The 20,814-nt window shown below is 44.1% G+C and overlaps 3 long non-coding RNA genes across 3 annotated transcripts in view; 1 reads left to right on the forward strand and 2 right to left on the reverse strand.

Moving 5' to 3' along the window:
* LOC109246376 (uncharacterized) overlaps window positions 1-2,530 on the reverse strand; it is a 28,347-nt gene extending 25,817 nt beyond the window's left edge. The window contains exons 1-2 of the long non-coding RNA XR_002071333.2: window positions 2,395-2,530; window positions 338-463 (exon numbers count right to left, since the gene is read on the reverse strand). This is a non-coding gene — a long non-coding RNA (uncharacterized LOC109246376). The remainder of the gene's footprint in view (window positions 1-337; window positions 464-2,394) is intronic.
* Window positions 1-20,814, reverse strand: part of LOC109246378 (uncharacterized) — a 152,889-nt gene that overhangs the window by 97,178 nt on the left and 34,897 nt on the right. The gene's annotated exons all lie outside the window — the stretch shown is intronic.
* Window positions 2,652-10,346, forward strand: LOC109246375 (uncharacterized). Its single transcript, XR_002071332.2, has 3 exons — window positions 2,652-2,811; window positions 3,263-3,380; window positions 9,075-10,346. It is a non-coding gene; the product is annotated as an uncharacterized LOC109246375 (long non-coding RNA).

Raw genomic sequence — 20,814 nt, forward strand, 5'->3', positions numbered from 1 at the left:
TGACCACCATCTGTCTCTCTGGGTTCCACAGGGATTGTCTGCAGTGGAGGCTAAGGCAACTTGGATGACTGACACATCCAGGACCAGACGCACCCTGGGCAGCCAAGAAGCATTTCTTCCTTCAGAGATGAATTCCTACTACATGAGAATTAGTAGTTCATTCCACAGGGGATCCTCAGTGACTTATAAGTCTTGGGGCATCATATTCAAACATCACATTCAGGTTGTCCTGGTTGCCTATGGTTGATTTCATGAAGTTCTCTTCCTGGTCAGACTGATGGTTCATAAGATGACTTAATTGTTCTTATAAACTTATTCAGAAGAAAAATGAGCTTACCTTTTCCTCAGGCTCATGCACACTCCTTGTAGTCCTTTCTCCTGTTCAGGTGATTTGTTTCAAATCTCTAGTGCTCTGCTGAGAAGGGCACCCATGGCATCCTTACAAAGTTGAGTACCAATCTTCCTAGGGCAATTACAGAGAAACGTCCCAGTTGCAATACCCTGGCAGGCTTGATGGAGAGGAAGCTTGACACTAAATGAGAGCCCCATCCTTTTCCTACAGGCCCGCCTGAACCAAAGGAGCCTAGCAATTCCAGGGCCCGTCCTTTTAATATATTCTAAAATTAAAGTCAACCTGGAAATGAGGAAGGTGGGTGAGTGGCTGAAGCTAAACGGTCATTGTGTACCAGGCTGGTTATCCCACCGGTTGTTATACGATAACAGAGGATCAGATAAACACAGGCATAACCTCTGCCTCCATTGATAATGTAAATCATCCCTTGTATCATTTGTCTTTCCTTCAGACTGAATACAAAAGGCATAGAAATGAACAATTCATGCCTAAACACAGGAGAGCTCGAAAGCTAGTGTATGTCAGATGTTTACTCTAGGTCATCATTAAGGGGTTGAGTGGATTTGCTTATAAACACAGGCTATTCTGTCGGGGCCGGGGGAGTGGGAGAGACAAAGTGTTTCTTGTCGTGCGAAGACAGCTCTTTTAAAGACACACTGCAACTTTTCTGCCACGCACAGTAAGTTATATAGATAATTCTTTTTATAGGATATGAAATGTTGTCTCCTGAGCAGTGCAAAGCGTAATGTGTTATAGAAACAATGCTCTTTCTCTCCACTTTGTGCAAATGTCATTTTTCATTATCCACTGAGAAAGAGCTCGCTAGAGATCGAAATGAGAGCAGGGCTGCCCTTTCTGCCAATGGTCAGGCGCTTCCTGACACATAGTCAGCAAAGACCTCCATGGGAGCCCTGGGAGTTCTCCCCAGGCGGCTCCCCCAACAGCGAAGTGTGGAGCACAAGCCCCTGAAAGATGTCACATCTTTCCAGGCTGTCCATTTCCACTGCCCTCATTCTCTGCTCAGGGTTTTGTGGGTGGTGCTGGTGGCTGTTGTTCCCACCCTGTCCAACCAAAGGCAGCTAAAGAAAAAGCGCCAAGACAAACAGAACGAGAGCCTTGGGGACCCAGTAATGGGTACAGAGCGTAGAGTGTGGTAATCATTCTTTTGATTTGTGCTCAGATATGTTTTCTATTTGCTTTCGCACAGAATGCACATTTTCCCTCCGGATTGCAAATAATCTAAACCAGGGTAAAACCATCACAAAGTGGCCTTCAAACATCATGTCTGTATTGGAACTGAATGACTGATCAGACATTTAAATATGGAAACTGGGAATTCGGGTAAATTGCAGAGATACGGTTTTTTAAAACCTGCTCAGAGTTGTTTAAATAATCTTTGCTTTCTTGGGTCTCTCTCTCTCTCTCTCTCTCTCTCTCTCTCTCTCTCTCCCTCTTTCTCTCAAGAATTCTGCAGTTTTTCCTTCTAATTTTGCTCCCATTTGCTCCAATTTTAGTGTCGTTCAATGATTTGTTTGCCTCTAGAAATTATTTTTACATCACTCCTAACAGATGGAACAAGAAAGAAGATGAGATTGAATTATCAACATTCCCAATGTCTGGTCCCTCTGCCCTTTTGCCAGGGTCCATTTCCTGAGCTAATCAACAGCTTCTTACATCGTCATCAGTGCCTACTGTCAAGCCTCTTTGAAGTCAAAGACAAGCAAAGAAATAGGCACACACAGAATGATGGCTGCAGCCCAGTGTCCTGCACACCCCGCCCCCCAGGGGAGAGGGGAAAGGAAAAGCTGCGAGGGGGACATGGGATGGGGAGTGCCTGCTGTAGAAAGGAGTGTGCTCACACCCTGCTGGCTCAGGCTCCTGTCTGGTGGAGCCCCTGACAGCAGTCAGGCAAAGGAATCCTACAACAGTGTTCTGGTCCCACGTTAATGTCAAGCACTGGGTTTTCTTTTAGTTACTCAAGGATCAAAGGGAAATTATTCAATAAAAAGGAACTTAAAGGGGACTTCTGGGCCGACACAAACCTTAATCAAAAACACTTGTTCAAATGCAGCTTCCTTGACCTGCCTTTTCATATTGTCTTTCCAGTTCTTATACACATTTGTGATTAAAATAAGGATTTTCTCCATCACAATTCAGCGTTCCCCTCCCTCTCAGCTGACCAGGATCTCACAAGGGTGACATGACAGTTTGTTGCTAAGGAACTGAAGATATATGTCACAATTCAGCATTCTGATGAAGAAGAGTAAATACTTTTCAACAGATTGAACATTGAGTATAAATACGCAGTGTGCGTGCGCGTGTGAGTGCACGCGTACGTGCAAGATTATAACTGACAACAGAGAGAAGAGAAAGCACAAGAGCGTTCCTGTCTGAAACGAGGATGATCAGCCACCTCCTCTATGAAAGCTGCTCTTTAATAACCCTCAGCTGCCTCGCTTGTAAGAATACCATCATGCATTTGAACTTTTCACTTCGGCTTGTTTTGCTCCCCTCTGTTCCGATGCCTGTTCCCTCGCACTGTCGTGTCAGAGATTTATCACGCTGTGACCTCAGTCACGTTCTCTCTGAAAAGGAGTCAAGCACAAACTTCCCAAGTCTCTAATATTCTAGGTGTTCAGCAGGGAGACTGGAACATGAAATTCCTCCCACTTGAAGTACACCCACATCAGTGTTTCTTGAAAATCTATTTATCTTAGTCACGACCTATGAACATGAATAGAACGTGGCTAATGTTTCCCTGGATCCCATGTGCCTGAACACTGGGAAAAGTTAGAATTTATACAGTCGCGATTCCCAGGGAGAAGTGCAATAACTTCACAGTTTTTTTTTTAAATAGAATTCTTTAAGAAGCAGAACATTTAAAATGTGCCCTTTCTTTTTCTTTCGCAGCATTAAAAAAGATCTCTGCCTCTCAATTTGGTTCGCCTGCTATCATGTTGCTGATTCTGTGATTGTCAGATTAAGAAAAATGGGAAAATCTAACAGCAGATAATGCCACAAATGAATGGTATGCATACAATAATAGATAAGTACACACCATGAATTAAAGAGGAAATGGATACATGTAGCAAAGGAAACAGTGATCCTTTGAAAATTGAAGATAAGAGCTTAATTACTTATATAGAAAACTACAGGAAGATGTGACCTGAATTTGATTGAAGAGAAGTAAACGTCGTGGTCAAATCCTTGGGTACTAGGCCAACATTTTGCTTGAATTCTATCCATCTCTCCTGCAGTAGGGGGCCAGTTCGGAGTAATAAGTGTTTACTCTGCCTAATTGAGGAGGTTGGACGCTAATGAGTTTTCTGAACACTGCAGAAAAGAATGTTCCATGTGAAGGGGAAACCAAAAGGTACATGGAAATGAAAAAAAAAAAAAAATGCCCTGGGAACATGTGAAAGTTCATTGAGGTGGGCTGGGAGAAGTCCAAACAAAACAGGTTTTAGAAAGAGGTGATGTGGTTAAAAACCACTCACTCACCCTGGCTAGAACACAACTATAAACAGAATTTGACCCTGACCTCCCATAAATGATCCAGGCATTGTTGACAAGCAGACAAACTCAGAGGGTGTCACTTGATTCTGTTCATTATTTATGCTACATGGGACTTCCTTCTGTGCTCCTTGCGGTTTTTCTCCCAACCACCCCAAAAGTTACATTCTACACATAATTTGAGAATAAAAAATAGGAAGCACCTCTAAATTGAAATGCCTAATCAGAAATGTGTAATTGAAGACAAACCTTTGATTAGTACCAATATAAATTTGGTTTGAGGTGAGTAGGGCTACTGCGTCTCAAGATGAGAACATTTAGGAGCCTCAACATATGCTGAATCCCTGCTGCCCAGGACTCTATTAAGGGGCAGGACAAGAAAAAAAGAAAAAAAAAAAAAAAAGGATAAACTCTGCCCTTGGGAAGTTAGGACATGACAGCAAAATCGTACCAAAGAGGCACACAGGACTGCATAAGCAAAAGGTTCCAAGAGCAGCCTTGGCTAAATATATTCCCTCAGAGAGGGAGATACTTGTCCTGATATCTAAAACAGAGGTAGAGGGGATGGAAGAAGGTGTCCTTGGGCTAGGGAATCATGCAAGGAAAGACGAGGAGGTTGAAGTAGCCCTGAGATGACTTAGAATATTCTGGATATCCGTTGCTGTGCAACAAACTATCCCAAAATTTAGTAGTCTAAAACAAACCTTCTATTTTGCTTATAATAGTTGTGCCTCAATAATTCATGAAGAGCTCTGCTGCCTGGTTTATCTCTGATCTACATGGTGTCCACTGGGGCTAGGTGGTCCATCTTCAAGATGGCTTCTGCACTCTTAGGTTTGGCACTTGGAGTCCTTGGCCTGCCTCTCTCCCTACCATCTCCCTCACCTCAACTTGGGCTCCTCATAGCATGACAATCCTTAGGGTAATAGGATTTCTTATAATAGCAGCTCAGGGTTCCAAGAGAGTGTTCCCAGGGGCACAGCCAGAAGTTCCAAGGTTTCTTATGACCTAACCTTGGAACATCCAGACATCACTTCTACCACATTCTATTGATCAAGCAGGTCACAAAAGCAGTTCATATTGAAGGGAATGGGATTGGACTTCATCTTTCTATTCTTTTTTTAATGTTTATCTTTATTATTTTTGAGACAAAGAAAGACAGGGCATGAGTAGGGGACAGGCAGAGAGAGAGGGAGACACAGACTCGGAAGAGGCTCCAGGCTCTGAGCTGTCAGCACAGAGCCCGATGCGGGGCTCGAACACGTCAACCACAAGCTCATGACCTGAGCCCAAGTCAGACACTCAATCGACTGAGCCACCCAGGAGCCCCCAGACTTCATCTTTCAATGGGAAGAATTACAACAAATCTGTAGCCAACTTTACCACAGAAAGTAATAAATAAAGCAGAATGATTTAAGTAAATGGTCAATGCCAGAGAGCAGGAGCAATTGTCAGAGCAAGAGGCAGAGAATGAGTATAGAGGGCTTTGTAGGTAAGAGATTTGAACATTAAAATAATATCACCTTTTCGTCCTGGCATATCCTCTCTTGTGGAATGACATGCATCTAAACAAAAGAGGGCACCATGATTTTCTAGAGTTCCCAGGCATTGGGACTAGATGAGCGAAGGAAATTGAAATTCCCCACTTGAATCTCTCCAACAGGATACTTTCTGGTCAGGGCATATTTGGTTGTGAAGAACAGAAACTCATTCAAGCCACTTTAAGGACTATTCAGCACCTCAGGCAAGCATAAGAGCATCCCAGGACAAGAGATAGGGATGGTGGGCCACAAGATATTTTCTAGGTCGGTCACTACAAACCTGAGAGCCTGGATTACCCTATCTGTCCCTGGTGGTGGTCTGAGGTCTCTCATCTCTGTGCCAGCTTTGATCTCTTGCTTGTCTTCACAGTCGAGCTTTCCCTGCTGACTCAACAGAGAACACAAAACCAAAAATGGCTGCTCCAGGCCTGCATGGCCTTTGATTCCAACCAACCAACATTATCTGATTACAGATTGTTTAATCTATGAAATTGAATTTGGAGGGGTCTCTGGTTAGTTTAGACTAGTCTGTGGATTGGCTCCCTTTGAGTTAAATAGCTACTCTTCGTTCAATCAAGTATGGCTGGAGAACAGTCCAGATGTTTAATAAGAAAGTAACATAAAAGCACAGTCACCTATGAAGTCTGCCCCTACGATCAGTAAGGGCACAGGTGGGGAGCCAGTCAAGAGAAAAAGTGTAAGAAGGCTAAGTAACAAGTAAGGAGGATCATGTGGAAAAGAGGCCAGCCCAGAGCTGGGAACTGGGATAAGGACAGAAGAGGTTGGTCCCCAAGCCATTCATGCATATCCCAAACCCTTCCCTGATGGAGGCAGACCCATTTCCTATTGAACTTGCCCTGGAAGCCTTGATGTATGAAGCAGCAAAGTAATGGACAGTAATGGATAGTATCAAAGAAGGGCCTTTCTTCCCTGGCTTTCATAGAGGATGTTAATGCTTATAATAGTATTGGGAGTATCAACCTTCTCCTCCCAGATTATTCTCCAGTACACATACCTACACCATAAGGGAAAGATTGATAGTATAAGCATTGGCTCTTTAATTTTGTCAATAGAAATTATTAATTAAAAAAGTGAGTAGGAAAACAAATCCCAGTTGCAGAAAAGTATTAATGGTCCTTCATACTGTCATAGAAAAATGCAAATCAAGATATTCCTTTTCCCTAATTAGCAGACAAAATCCAGGATAAAGTTTAAGTTGATAAGAGCTCTTTCAACACTGGAGAAAGGTATTGACCTTCCTGTGGTAAAGGTAAGTATGAAGTACATTAAAATAACCATTGTCTCAGTAATCAAGTTTACCTCTACAATAACATTGGACTATGACACTCCATCAGAAATGCTGTCTGCTCAAAATTCTCCAAACAGAAGCCCTGAATGGAATTCTGCTAGGGTAGGAGAATTGTGGCTGGGTAGTCAAAATCAATTTGTCCCTGTGATTGACACGAGGGCCTGTATGGCAGCCAAGCTCTCTCAAACCATCTGTGCTCTGATTATGATCAATAGGTATTCACGATATGCCCGGGAAATGTGCTGTTTGATTACTTTTACATGGGAGAGAAGACAAAACACCTCAGCCTAGAGTCTTTTAATGTGGATGTAGAAGCTGGGTGATGAATTATTAGAATATAGAGTTTGCACTGATAAACTTTTGAACTTTCATTGAACTTGTAGATTAAGAATAGGCAGTTTTTCCAAGAGGAAAATTCACCAGACAACCAACAATTTTTCTTTCACATATTTAAGGGAGATGTTCGATCTGGTAAGGAAATAATAGTAATTTATGTCTTTGATAATTGAGAAGGATTATAGTTCTATACACAGAAAAAGCAACCACCACCCAGGCCCTGTGAGTCACAAAGCCATAAAAGAAGAAGCTTCCAGGTTAAAAGCAGATGAAACCTCCGGATTTGGAGCATGATGTTCTCCTAGAGGGAGCTGAGAAAGGGAAAAGAAATCCCCATCTACTTGTAAAATTAGGGCCCCCTCTCTGCCTTCCTTCCAAACAATGATAATGACGCTTTTCAAATTCAACTTGAGCTTCCACACTAACAGAAACACGTGTGTGCACGCGCGTGCACACACACACACACACACACACACACATACACTCACACACAGAACCATTTCTTTGTGTGCATAGCTCTCTTGCATATACCATAATGCACAAACATAACAGACCCACACTGACCCTCAGTGGGAGACAACTGTCTAAATATAAGCAATGAAGCTGCCTCCTTCAATCTGCTGGGACCCATCATTCTCCAAATATCATTTGTCCTGTAATCTGTAGGAACAGCCTGGAGTAGATGAAAGGTTAAGAAGGAAGATTGCTGACCAGCTGGAAACATGTGTTTGTTATATTCAACTCACTACAAGAAATTATTTTACTGATAAAATAGTGTTAGCTGAGATCAGGTTCCTAAGAGATGGGAATTACTAATTTTGCTACCATGACACTGAACAGCTTGTATTAAAAATACACATCGGCTCGTGGCTCTTTGGCTTGGTTGGTACAATGCACCAAAGGCCTCAAGTAAACGCTGGCCACTCTTCAGTTCACTTGCCCTTATTAATAATAGATCCTATCACCTTCCTTCCCTGATCTCTTCACTGTAATGTTTTTGCTTCCATGGAATTCAGTTTGAGGCAATCCTACCACTACTATTAGCATGCATCTTGCTAGATGCTCAAAAATGAGAAGGACACAATCTTATCACAAGTTGCTAATAGCCGATGTTTATAAAGAACCATGGGTGTTACAATGCAAGGCTGGGAAACAGCCAACAAGAGTGAGATATACAGTCTTAAAGAGCAGTCTAAGGATGGAGCCAACAGCTCCATTTGGGGGGATTCAAAGTGCCTATTTCATTTGCAAGGAACAGAGATTTATGCAGGTTTTCTCAAGTCATGAGGGTTAGGTGTTATTTTAAAAACCCAACACCTTGCATGGAAAAGTCATCAAGAACTTGGACAGGCCTGGGTACTCATTATTCTATCTCTTTGTCTGAGGGCATCTCTACCATGTCTGCTGGTCTGGTCTGTCCTCCTATCTCTACTGACTTGGCTTACTCAAAGTTTTTATTTCCCCATAACTATGGTTTGCACATGACTGCTCACGACCTTGACTCTATCTCCTGGTGTTTAGTTTTAGCAAGCACTGCTAACTGTCTTATTTGAATTTCTAAAAAGCAGAGAGGGAACTTAGTTGCCTCTACTCAGATTTCATGTGGCCACACTCTGGGTTTATTGGCCAGCCACTAGATGCACTAATCTATGCTCAGTACCCAACCATAGGCCAATTCTCTATGGCCAAAAGCACCCAGTGAGGGGGTACAAATAAAGCTGCCCCTTCAGCAAGGACAGTTTAATTAATAAAAGGCTTGGCAGGCATTCTAAAGGCTGATCTGCCTAGTCCATGGGATAACTGGGAAAGGTTCCATGGAAGAGGTTACATTTGAGATGATCATAAAAGGATCCTGTGAAAGGACAGGCAAAGGTGGAGTAAACATGGAGGTAATTCCATATGCAAAAACCCAAAATAGTAAAGTAGGGAGTGTATTTGTGGGTATTTTGTTTTGGCTAGGTAGGGCAGTGCTCCTCAAATGTTCTGTGCATGTGAATCACCTAAGAATCTTTTTAAAATGCAGATTCCTACTAACTCTGAGGTAGGACCTGAGATGCTGCCTCTCTAAGTTCCCAGAGGATGCTGACGTGCTGGTACACACTTTGGATAGCAGGCCTAGAAGAAAGAATATGTCAAAGCTTTGAATACCAGGCTAAGAAATTGGTATCCACTCTACTTCAGCGAGTAATAAGCAGCTCTGGAGGACATGAGACCGAAGAATGATATAACCAGAGTGGTGTTAAAAGACAATGGATTCGGCAATGCTTTGTGGGATAAATCAGAAGAGAACTGGAAGATCAGCTATTTAACAATTGTAAAGACCAGGAGAGAGGTAATAAGGACTAAAATAGGACACCTTCTCTGGAAGGGGAAAGGAAAGGATACATAAGATAATATATATAGCCAGTTGAACATGCCCTTCTCAACATCCTTACCAAGTCTTGCCTTACTTAACAAGAGGAGTCACTTCCTCAGGCATCATCTGGTGACATCTTTCTATGTCCTTTCCAGGGTGTCTGCTTTTCATTTTAGATCACATCTAAAGATACACACTCTCTTTTACCTCTAACCCTTAATTTCATTCCCCTGCCTAACCACATTTTTTATCGTGTGCAACTTGCCGCATGATTTAACTATATTATAACCATGTGACTATGTTATTTAGCTATTATTTCATTGTGTACCAGTAACCAGATTCAGTAACTATATTTGTTCTGCTGAGGAGTTTTGTAGAAAGCATATCTGAAGGGCACTAGGCAATGAGGTAAAGTCTATTACTGCCTTATCACCATCAAGAAAATGATCTGTTTGTTTGCACTTCACTGGAGTGTATAGCCAGAGAAATTGAAAGAGAGTTTGGGGAGGGCCTGAGTGAAGTCCAGAGATGGAGATGGATGGATACTCTAAACAGTATGCTTTGGCTCAAGATCCCCAAAAACAGCTGTTACAAGTATGCAATAGGGAACTAGCCAAACAATGTATTGACAGAGAAGAAGAGATAAGGTGACAAACCTTATATTAGAATTCAGAATCTCTGTTATTATGCAGCTTACTCCATCCCTACTATACATTTAAAATGAAGGGAAAGATAAACTTGATGTTAAATACAAATCCTGACTGAAATTTTCTTAAGGCTAAAAGCTTCATAATATCCTGAGATTATGGCTATAAAGAAAAAATCTGTGCTTACCTATTGGATTGTTCATGCCATTTTGAGGTCGAATTCTGAATGCTGAACTTTGGTTTTCTGGTTGAACACTTGAGGTCCTTGTGCATTAAATAATTTACACACCAAGCAGGACTTTAAATTCCTTCCTTTTCCTACTGGGCTGGGATTTTGTGCACACATGTAGACTTAGATCTTAAAAACCAAACAGTTGTTGCTGATCAGAAACCAAAACAAAACAATTTCTCCTGGAAAGAAAGAAAGAAAGAAAGAAAGAAAGAAAGAAAGAAAGAGAAAGAGGGAATGGAAGGAAGGAAGGAAAGAAGGAAAGAAGGGAGGAAGGAAGGGAGGGAAGAGGGAGGGAGGGTGGGAGGGAAGGAAGGAAGAGAAGGAAGGAAGGAAGGAAGGAAGGAAGGAAGGAAGGAAGGAAGGAAGTTAGTTAGTTAGTTAGTTAGTTGTCCAGGAGATTAGAGCTATTTTGATTGCACAAGAACATAATCAGAGTCAGGAACACAATGGAGGAAATATTCCGAAAGGAAATCAAGATTAAGATGCACACTTTGGCCTCCTCCTACAAATGCCAACTTCCCAAGCCCACAGGTCATTTTGTTTGACAATGTCACATCGATTCACATTTCACAATGTGCTCTTAACTTTAGAATCTTAATGTGCCGGTTAGAATTAGCTGTATCTTTCAAGAAGAGCCTGATCTTGACCATGCCCATTTCTGGAAAGACTTCTTACTTGGTTGGAGGCATCGGCAAGATGCCTTGTCATTCTGGACTGTGCGGTGAGCTAGAAAGTTGCTATCTTATTTTCAAGCATACACATTCGCACAAATATACATACACACAAGCATTGTACATGTATACAAATAAGTATTACATGAACTGAATAGAGACATGTTATATACATAAAACTGAATATGTGGTATGTCATGTCCTCATAAAACATTGGGAAGGCATACTTTGAAGAGGACATGGAATTCTGGGAAAAAAAACCCATGTTCCATAACAAGTGTAGTAATTATTTCACTATGCATATATATATCAAATCATCATGTTGTACACCTTAAATATACATAATTTTTACTTAAAAAGTAAACTATTAAAAAATAAATAAGGAAGTGAGACTTCCTATATTCAGTGGAGGTGATGGTTATGGGTCAAACTCTCTGACTCCATTATCAGAAGTAAAACGAGGTTCCGGCCACTAGCAAGCAGCAGGGATGGAAGAGGAGAAGGCTTCAGAAGACTGGTGTGAACCTGTGGGGGTCACTGGGAAGGGGAAGAAAAAAGACATGCTGGACCCACTTCCTTTCCTCAGTTCTACTCCATGCTGGGGCTTAGGGCTGTGGACACGTTTCTGAGCATCCTGGTGGCGGCTGTGGGTGAGGGGGAGTAGAGAAAGGAGTCAGCCTCCCATGCTAACAACTCATGCTGTCTCAAAGGCAATATTTCCAGAGGAAAATATCCCAGATGCCACAAATCCTGCTTCCTACTTCTCTCTGTGCCAGCTCCTTGCCCAGTCCCACTTGGCCAAAAAGAAGAACCTCCATCACTGTAAGTAACATCCATTCCCAGAGAGGTAATGGTCTTTTAGCCACACAGTCATAAAAGCTGCAAGAAAGAAATCCAGCCTCTTTGGCTGCAGACTGCCATAGGCTCTTCCCTCCCGGCCTCATGAGCAGTTTCACATAGTGTTTGTGGCTGTCCAGCAGGTTCTACTTCCAGGCTTGCAGGATGGCTACTGGGTTCAAACCTTATCTGCCGCTTCCATGCCAAGGTCACATCCTGCCACCCTCTGCAATGTCACCCTCCAGGTGATTGTCACAGAGCCTACTCCTTGGTCCCAGCATCACTCAAAAGCACCCAAGGTACAGGATAGCTGAGGTTTCAGGGCCCAAGTGCAGATGCAAATTAGAGTATTTTTAATGTTACAAGAATGGTACCAAATACTCCTTGAGGACAAGGGTTGCAATTAATCTGCAAATGTGTAGTAAGAATCCCTGAAAAAAAAGTTACTGTAAAAGAACAATGATGATGAAAACACATGTATGTGAGTAGGTGACTTCTTGGAGAGCTGGGGATGTTTGGGGGCCACTCTTCCCCAAAAGATGTGAGGGAGTTGATGAAAAAAAGATTTGGAGAGCACCACACAATGTCCCCCACCAGGAGAGCCAGGAGGAGGAGCCCAGGAAGAGGGGGAGGAAAGATCCCCGCGGAGAACAGGAGAGGGGACCAGCACAAAAATGGCTGCCCTGCAAACACCTGACTGCAGAGACAGCCGTTATTTCCAGAAGTCAGCATTGGACAGAATCTGGCTTTCCTTACCCCTCCAGAGACCAAAGGAAGGTGACATGGAGAGACCTGGCAGGGCCAGTGTGGAGAATGCTGTTCACTGGCTTCTTCAACCTCCATTCCGAGCTTCTCCAGGGCACCATCCCATACTGGAGACACCGGAAAACAAAAAACAAAGTTCCCTGCCCTTCTCTGCAGGTAGACGTCCGGGTAGGATTAGGTTCTGCCGATTAGATGCACTGGCACAAGACTTCTATTTAGAGCTCAGTTAGGTGGGGTGAGAGGCAAGGCATGGAGGCTTTTTTTTTTTTAATGTTTATTTATTTTTGAAAGAGAGAGAGAGATAGTGCAAGCAGGGGAGAGGCAGAGAGAAAGGGAGACACAGAATCCGAAGCAGGGTCCAGGCTCTGAGCTGTCAGCACAGAGCCTGACGTGGGCTTTAAACCCATGAACCCTGAGATCATGACCTGAGCCTAAGTCAGACACTTAACTGACTGAGCCACCAGGGCACCCTAAGGCACGGAGTCTTGACTTGGCTGGCCCAGGTCACGGCAGAGGCTGTGGGAAGGTGGGAGTACAGCCTTCCCGACAGAGCACATAGTAGCTCTTGGAGCTGAAATTGTTTCTAGGGGCTCTGACTCCAGCCTGCTTCCCTAGCCCTTCAAAGCGTTTGTAGGCCACTGAATACCTGATTATTTATGCCCTCCTGTTTCAACTAACTAGAGTGATTTCCCTTGTCTGAATTGGCACAGGCAGTGGCAGATCTCACGTGCCTGACACCCAAAGCGGATCATGTTTTTTAATGCCCTCCTCCAGGTGACAAAATTGTTTTCAGCGATAATCCTGTAATAATCAGTAATTACTATTATTCTCATTATTTATTAAACGTTGTTTTAAAACAATCCCTTAGACAGAATAAACTTCAATTTTGAAAATGCTGTTCAAAATCAAATATGTCGTGTATGAAACAATTTGCATTTACGAAATCTTAAACCCCAAAACACCAAGTGGTCATGTGCAAGGACAGAACTGAATTAACTCAGGCTTTGTTTCTTGGCTTTGCAATCACTGTGCTATCATTGTTTACCTGTCATCTAAATATAGGAATACCTAGTACTGGGGGGGCTGGAGACACAAGCTATGCCTCAAGCCAGCTCGAACCATCCTGGACTATTCTTCTTGGGAGTTCTTCTGATTAACTTTCAGGTGGGATATAATATTTATTAAAAGACAAGTAATAAAATATGCTAATTTGAAGCATACACACACACACACACACACACACACTTCTATGACTGTATATAATTAAAACTCAACAGTCGCTACAGCAATTGTTTAGAACGTGGACCAACAAAAGATTTTGGGGAAGGAGTATTTTATCACTGACATTGTTTAGAATTGCCGGCATGGGGATAATAAAAAGCAGACTGACTTACAGTCGATTTTATTATTGGCTTTAAATTCTCAGCAGACACTGCAGTCCCACACCACATGCAGCAGCCAGGAGGTCTGCTCGCCCTGCCTGTGCCACTGCCCCTGTCCTGAGGTGAGCAGGTGCAGCGAGTCTGCAAGAGGCTGCTCCCAAGCTTGAGGGTTCAGGAGGGACGTGCGGCATAAGCGGAAGTGGTGAAGGGTGAGCCTGAGACACCAGGGCCTTCACCACCTCGGCCAGGGGACTCAGCCAGAGAACCTCACGATGCTCCAAATCCCCAAATATTGCTAACGCATAAAGTTCCCCTCACAGATTGCCTTTGGTGAGGAGGGTTGGAGAGCCCCAAACTCTGTTGAAACACTGATGCCAGATTCTCAGTAGTGAAGTGACTCACCCACCCGCATGTGACGGAAATGTGTGCTTCAGCGTGATTAAAAATCACTTCATGTCATGAGCCCTTAAGGGCACACACAAATAGTTGAATCTATAAATGTTAACTCTACCAATGCCAAAGTTCCACTTCTAGCTAAAAGCTTGACTTGATTTGCCAGGCAGACGATCTGTACACCAGTGTGTTCTGGGGGGTCAGGGAAAGCAAAGGCCTCCAGCAGAGGCACAGCCATCGGTCAAGGCCACGACCCAGGCACTGTCTTTAAAGAAAGCACCTTCTCTCTCTTCCCCTCCAAATTGTCACCACCCTCCGAGATATCGAAAGCGCTCTGAGGGCAGAGATGGAACTTCTGTCCGGTGACCCTCATGGTCCCCAGCGGTACAAGTCCGATGAAAGGCTGATTTCCTAGTTCCAGGGAGAGTCAAGCTTGTGTTTCTGCCCTTAGATGAGGGACTTTTAACACAAAGGTGAAGGCTCACGGAGGAGGAAAGATGACAGTACAAGCTGATATTAATGCATGCTCCCAAGACCCCATGGGAATTAAGGGGAGACTATCTCTCAGGACAGAGGACAGCAGTTACCACCCCAGAAGGGCCCTGTGCACTGGCAAGAAAAGATGCAGGCAGGCATCGCCTGTACGCATGGATGCACGGAAGATTATGACCTTTCTCCTCTGGGCAGCAGCGGGCCAGACGTCCATCTGCAGGTGCTGGAGATACCGCCACAGCAAGAGGGGCTGCATGCCACTAGCACCCCTTCCCGTAGAACCAGAGGGTGTTGTTTTATCATTAGAGCTGGCAAGAGAGGCAGGGCCATCCAGCCACGTGGCTAGCGCCCAGGTGTTTGGGAGAAGGTCTGCCCTGGTTCATGCATTTCAAACACTGCACTGGCATCTAAGCTCAGATTGCTGTATTATGTCAAGTAATGTCAGCCAGCCTTATATCTAAGAACTACAGGCCTTAATTACTCCAGGGAACAGTCTGGTGGCTAAACAAAGAAAGGCTTGTTACAAAGGCCCCTTTGTTGAAAGCGCCTTTGCCTAGATTGCTCCAGGCACGCCTTATAACCAGCCACCAGCCCAGCGCTAGGAAGCAGTACGAGTCAAGTAACCTTCGTGGGTTTCAGAAGACCTAGACTCAAGGCTCACATTTCCTGTCTGTGTGATCTCGTAGAAGCCACAGATCCATTTCAAGCCCCGGTTTTCTTACCCATACACGGCGGTTATCAGGGTAAACTTGACCCATGTTATCCAGGCCCGAGTGCTAAGTGCCTCAGGGTTGGTGCAGGGGCCCAAAACCCCGGCTCATATCCCAACACTACTGGGCAGTATTTATGCCCTCCACAGGCAGGCAAAATTGAATGGTCTTTTTTAACTATGTCCCTCCCTGACCATCTCCCCCCACACCTATAATAAACACATAGAATAAATAAGGGAATGTGTTTGTAGTGGATATTTTTTCGTTTTCCTATCCAGAATCCACCACTACTGGAGGATGGGGGGAGTGTGCAGAAACCCACCTCCTACTAGGACAGCCAAGGAAGGATGTGGGATTCCCTCCTCTCGCTCGTAAGAAACAGAGAGGCAGGCAGGTGATCTGCCAGGCCAGGCCCAAGCTCACATCCTAAACTCGGAATCTTGAGGGAGGGGGTGAGAAAGAGGTCTGAGGAAGATAAAGATTCTTCCTGATGTGGGTAGAGTCAAGAGACCACGGCACTGAAGCTGTGTCCAGGAGGAAGGGGACTGCAGCCTCCTAGCACACTGTTCTGGGAGGGGACCTGGGCTATACTCTTGGTGCCTCAACCCTTCATTCCTGCTGCTTTTCTGAGCTTGGTTCTCCAGCCTCCCGTCTATCCTATAAGCTCCTGGATGGAGAGCCTTCTGATACATTCCTTTTCTGCTTATGTTTACCAGATTTGGGCTCTGTTGTTTGTAACCAAGAGTCCTGCCTGGTACTGTGAGATATGGCCAAGGAGGAAAACATCCAAAATACAGAAAAAAGTGTTTTTAATCGCCCACACAAATACATTTATCACATTATTTAAAACTGTGAAAATTGGAAAGAGAGCTCATCCCCGACTGTAGTGAGCTGGTCAAATAAATTCTGACTCATTCACTTGGAAAAGTAAGCAATCATCAGGATAATGGGCACAAAGATGATATAATAATAAGGAAAGTGCTCATGAGGATTGATTGACAAGTGAAAACATGGTAAGAAATTTTATGTAAGAGATAGCTGACCCTCCTCCCCATAGAATATAAGGTCCCCGGGGTTAGGATGTTTTATCTACCTTGCTGGGGGTCCTATCTCAAGGCACTGGCAACAGTAGGCACTCAACTTACACTTAAGGATTGAATGAATGAATGAACAATAAACTATCTGCAAAGGGGAGGGGTGGGAAAAAACACCATCAAATGCTTTAGTGACTGTTGTAGGTTAGTCAGATTCTTAAAAGCTGTTACTTTCTCTGTATCCAGCACTTTCCTTTGTGTGGTTTTATTTGTTATCCTGAGAAGGAAAGATTTATTTTTCTTGGTTTAAATGGCTGGTAGGTGACCCAACTTTCCCTAATATTTATGTCCCCTCTTGAAAAGCCTAAGTTGCCACCAAGCAGGGTGATAAGGGCAAAGGAACATTTGCTCCCCTTGCCAAAAGGAAATGCTTAGCTGAAGCAGTCCATCGGGAGCTGGCCCTGTAGCCAAGTAAACACCACCTTCCTGCAGCAGAGAGCACCCTGGACCCTCCGAGCGCTGCCCAGGCCAAGTCAAAGTCCTCCCACCCCACCCCCCACCCCCGCTCCGTTCCCCCTGCGCTGCCATCTCTCTCCTGTTCTCTCCTCACCACCGGGCTTTGTCGCCAGTCTCTGCACACCACAGGATCTAAACAATAGCAGATTCCGCAGCCAGAGGGAGTTCAAAGGGGTCGACAGCCCAGTCAGATTTGGCATTCAGCTGAGGCTGCCACCAGCTTAGCTGGTGGGATCCCTTCCCACTTCGGAATGACTAAGCAGGGACGCGGAGGAGTCAGCACTCTGCACAAGTCAGGAGGTGGACTTCAGGCAGCCCTGAACTCTGGCAGCAAGAAGGAAGAGGGGATATGGATCAGCCAGGTGAATGTGCAGATGTGGAATCTGCTACAGACACCTGGGCAGGGCTGGCTGGAGGCACCTGCTAAGATCACCGTCTTAAGGCCACTGCTGGCTGGTATTCGTTATGACAGTCATATTTTCTGTCCCTCTTTCCTTCCCTCCCTCCCCCCTCCCCATGCAATCTGCTTCATGATAAAATGAATAAAGCCATGCAAAGAAAAATGCTGGACAAAGAAAAAAGACACACATGAAAGCATACACCCTACACAGGCTCAACTTCGCCTCCTACATGCCTTCTCCAGAAATTCTTTTCTGCAGCTGCCACTTCCCCATCTTTTTTAAAAAACTTTTTTTTTAAGTTTATTTATTTATTTTGAGAGAGAGAGAGAGAGAGCAGGGGAGGAGCAGAGAGAGAGGGATTGAGAGAGTGACAGAGAGAGAGAGAATCCCAAGCAGGCTCCATGCTGTCAGCACAGAGCCCAATACAGAGCTCAAACTTACCAACCATGAGATCATGACCCAAGCCGAAACTGAGTCAGACGCTTAACCAAATGAGCCACCCGGGCACCCCTGTCACTTCCTAATCTTATATAAAGACATGTTGCATCCAGGTTTGATCTGACCCAAGACCACAAGCCCCAGGCTCCGGGGTACACCCTGAAGGCATCTCCCCCATTACGAACACGTGCTGTCATTTCACAAGTGTGGTACTAGCTAGGTGGCAGCCCTACTCAGGGCTCTGGGTCCCGCTCTGCAGGCTCTCTCCCCTAAGTGCCGAAGGCACTGGGAACTGCCGGACAGTGCCCTCTCCTTGGAGCTCTGGCTCTCAGTTGTGTGGTACCCCCTCTAAGCTGCTGAGGTAGTAAGCCATCAGGCAGCTTCCCTCCACCCGAGGTCTACATGACAGCTCTACAGTTGCTCCAGAAGCTTCTTCGAGCTTCTAGGTGCTAACAACTCAGCCTCTTGCCTCTGTTTCCCCAGTCCTTTTGGTGGTAGGTGCTTCCTGCAGTTATCTCTGAGATACCTCAGGGTTCCTTTTTTTGCCACTTCAGCCTGCTAATACCAATATAACTAAGTGCCTTTATTAAATTCTCTCTGTCAAAACAACTATGGTCATCAACTCCTTCCCTCAATAATGTTCATATGATCAAAAGACTTTCTGGACTGGTATTAACAGTTTTGGTTTCCTTGGTTAGTTTTATTGAATGCAATTTAAATTAAAATTCATTGTTTTTTTCCAATTATGCTTTAATTTTATAATGACTTTAAAACACACTATGGTGGTTTTTGTTTTCTTGAGTGGAATCCTATACTGGTATTGGAGAAAAGCTATTAGGAAAAAATATGTCAGAATGAACCTGCTAGTAAAGACGCTTTTCTGGGTAGTTTGTTGGAGAGCCCATCTCTTCCTCACTTGAGGTGAAGAAATTTTTCATCCATCATGTTCAAATGACAATCCTCAAGAAACTGTGTTAAAAAATTAATTGGAAGTTAGCACCCACTAAGCGGTCCAACTTATTGACCATTTCTTATTTCTGATGGGGCTTTAGGTGAAGATACACTGTAGAGAAATATGTGTCCTTTAAAAAGCTGGGGATTCCAGAACTCTTCAAGAAGAGGTACTTTGCAAGGGAATAAAAACCCAACTTGAAAAAAGAATCCTGCAGAACGATATACAAAAAATTTTAGCAACCTAACTGTTCATAAAGACCAAAGGGAGGCCACCATACTGTAAGTCAGGGGGCGGTGGGGGGGGGGGGACTATTAAAATCACAGGTGGTTGCAATAACCACACATCCATTCCGTGCTGAATTTTCAATCCCTATCTCCTTACTTTGGGAGCAATTAGTCTCGGGTGAAAAACTGCACTTGCAGCTAATTGCACCTGCAATTACCTACTTCCGGGTGCAATTAGCCACTTGAACCTAATTCTGAGTGTGCAAGTGTTTAATTTCATATGTGAGGAGGTGATTCCAGCTACAGTTAGTTGTGCCCTCAGTCTTTGCACCTGCAACTAATTGTGACTAATAAAACAAGTCTTCATGCAAGTCAGGTTGAAGGCACATATGGTGGACCCTGCTTGGGGAACCAAGGATTGGATTGGTTAGGCTGACAGAGATACAAGTGTACTGAAGGGAACTAAGGGACAAATTATTAGAACTCGTCACTCTGTGGATCTATGATCACATGATCCATGTCCCTTTGCTACATATTCCTCCTGAACCTTGGAATATGAAGTCTGCGGAGGAGTGGTCTGGCTTACCAAAGATAACACAGCAACTCTTTGAATGACATTCAGAAACACCCATAAGACATAGGTCAGGTCAGAAATGCACTTCAGCCAATTCTCCATTATTTAGGTTAACTCTGAACAGGTTGTTCAAAACACTTGGGTTAACAGAAATTTACTGAAATCCTACTATGTGCTAAGTCATATAACTAATCCAGGGATTAACAGGGATGGCTCCTGCCTTCCTTTTCATGTCAGTGCCACAAGTATTTATTGAATACCTACTATCTGCTTGGCACGTCATAGTGCCTGTGAGCTTATTGGGAAAATCCACGTATTCTTACAAATGTCTGTTTATCAAGCCCTCTTGGAATCCACATTCAGGTGGGAAAGACAGATGTTAAACAACTATGTACATAATCAATGACTTCATTAATGACTGTGGGAGTGCCTGATTGGAGGCTTCCCTGAGCTGAGTTCAAGTTAGGGTTGTCCAGAGAATTGATGCTTGAGCTGAGATTTGAAAGATGACTAGGAGTTACCTGGTCGAGGGGTTAGGGAGGGAGGCTCCCAGCTGGAGGGATGAAACTGCAAAGGCTCTGAGGCAGAAAGGAACATGTCAACACTGAGATGTGGAAAGAAGGCCAGAGTGGATAGAGCAGAGCAGGAAGATGGATGGATGAGGTTTACGTGATTAGAGAGAGTAGGTTCTTCAAAGTAGCCCAAAATGCACCCCAGCAGAGAACGGATGATGGTCCCTGCTAGAAAGGACTGCCCTCTGTGGCCTCTCTATATTAGCCTGTAGGGACTCTTGATGTCAGATTTATTTTTTTGCCCCTCTTCCTCTAATCTGACCAATACCAACCTGAATCCTGAAAGAGCCCCCAGGGGCATGAGGTAGAGGGAAGGAAAATAGAAAATCAACCCCTCTTTCTCAACTGCACAACCCTGAACTTAGGGTAACTCCGAGTTGAAGGTGAGACTGAAGGTTTACATTAGACTGGACTGGACTTCTAATACTTGAAAATAAACCTCATTTTCAAAATTGAGGCTAGTCTAATAGTTGAAAGGGATCCAGAAAACAATGCAATCTGCATGAAATGTCTCTAAAGGAGGGGGAAATAGGGACCCACCTGAGCATGGGAAGCTCGAACGGA

The sequence above is a fragment of the Panthera pardus genome, unplaced genomic scaffold (assembly GCF_024362965.1).
Source record: "Panthera pardus isolate Hobbes unplaced genomic scaffold, ASM2436296v1 HiC_scaffold_2, whole genome shotgun sequence".
NCBI lineage: Eukaryota > Metazoa > Chordata > Mammalia > Carnivora > Felidae > Panthera > Panthera pardus.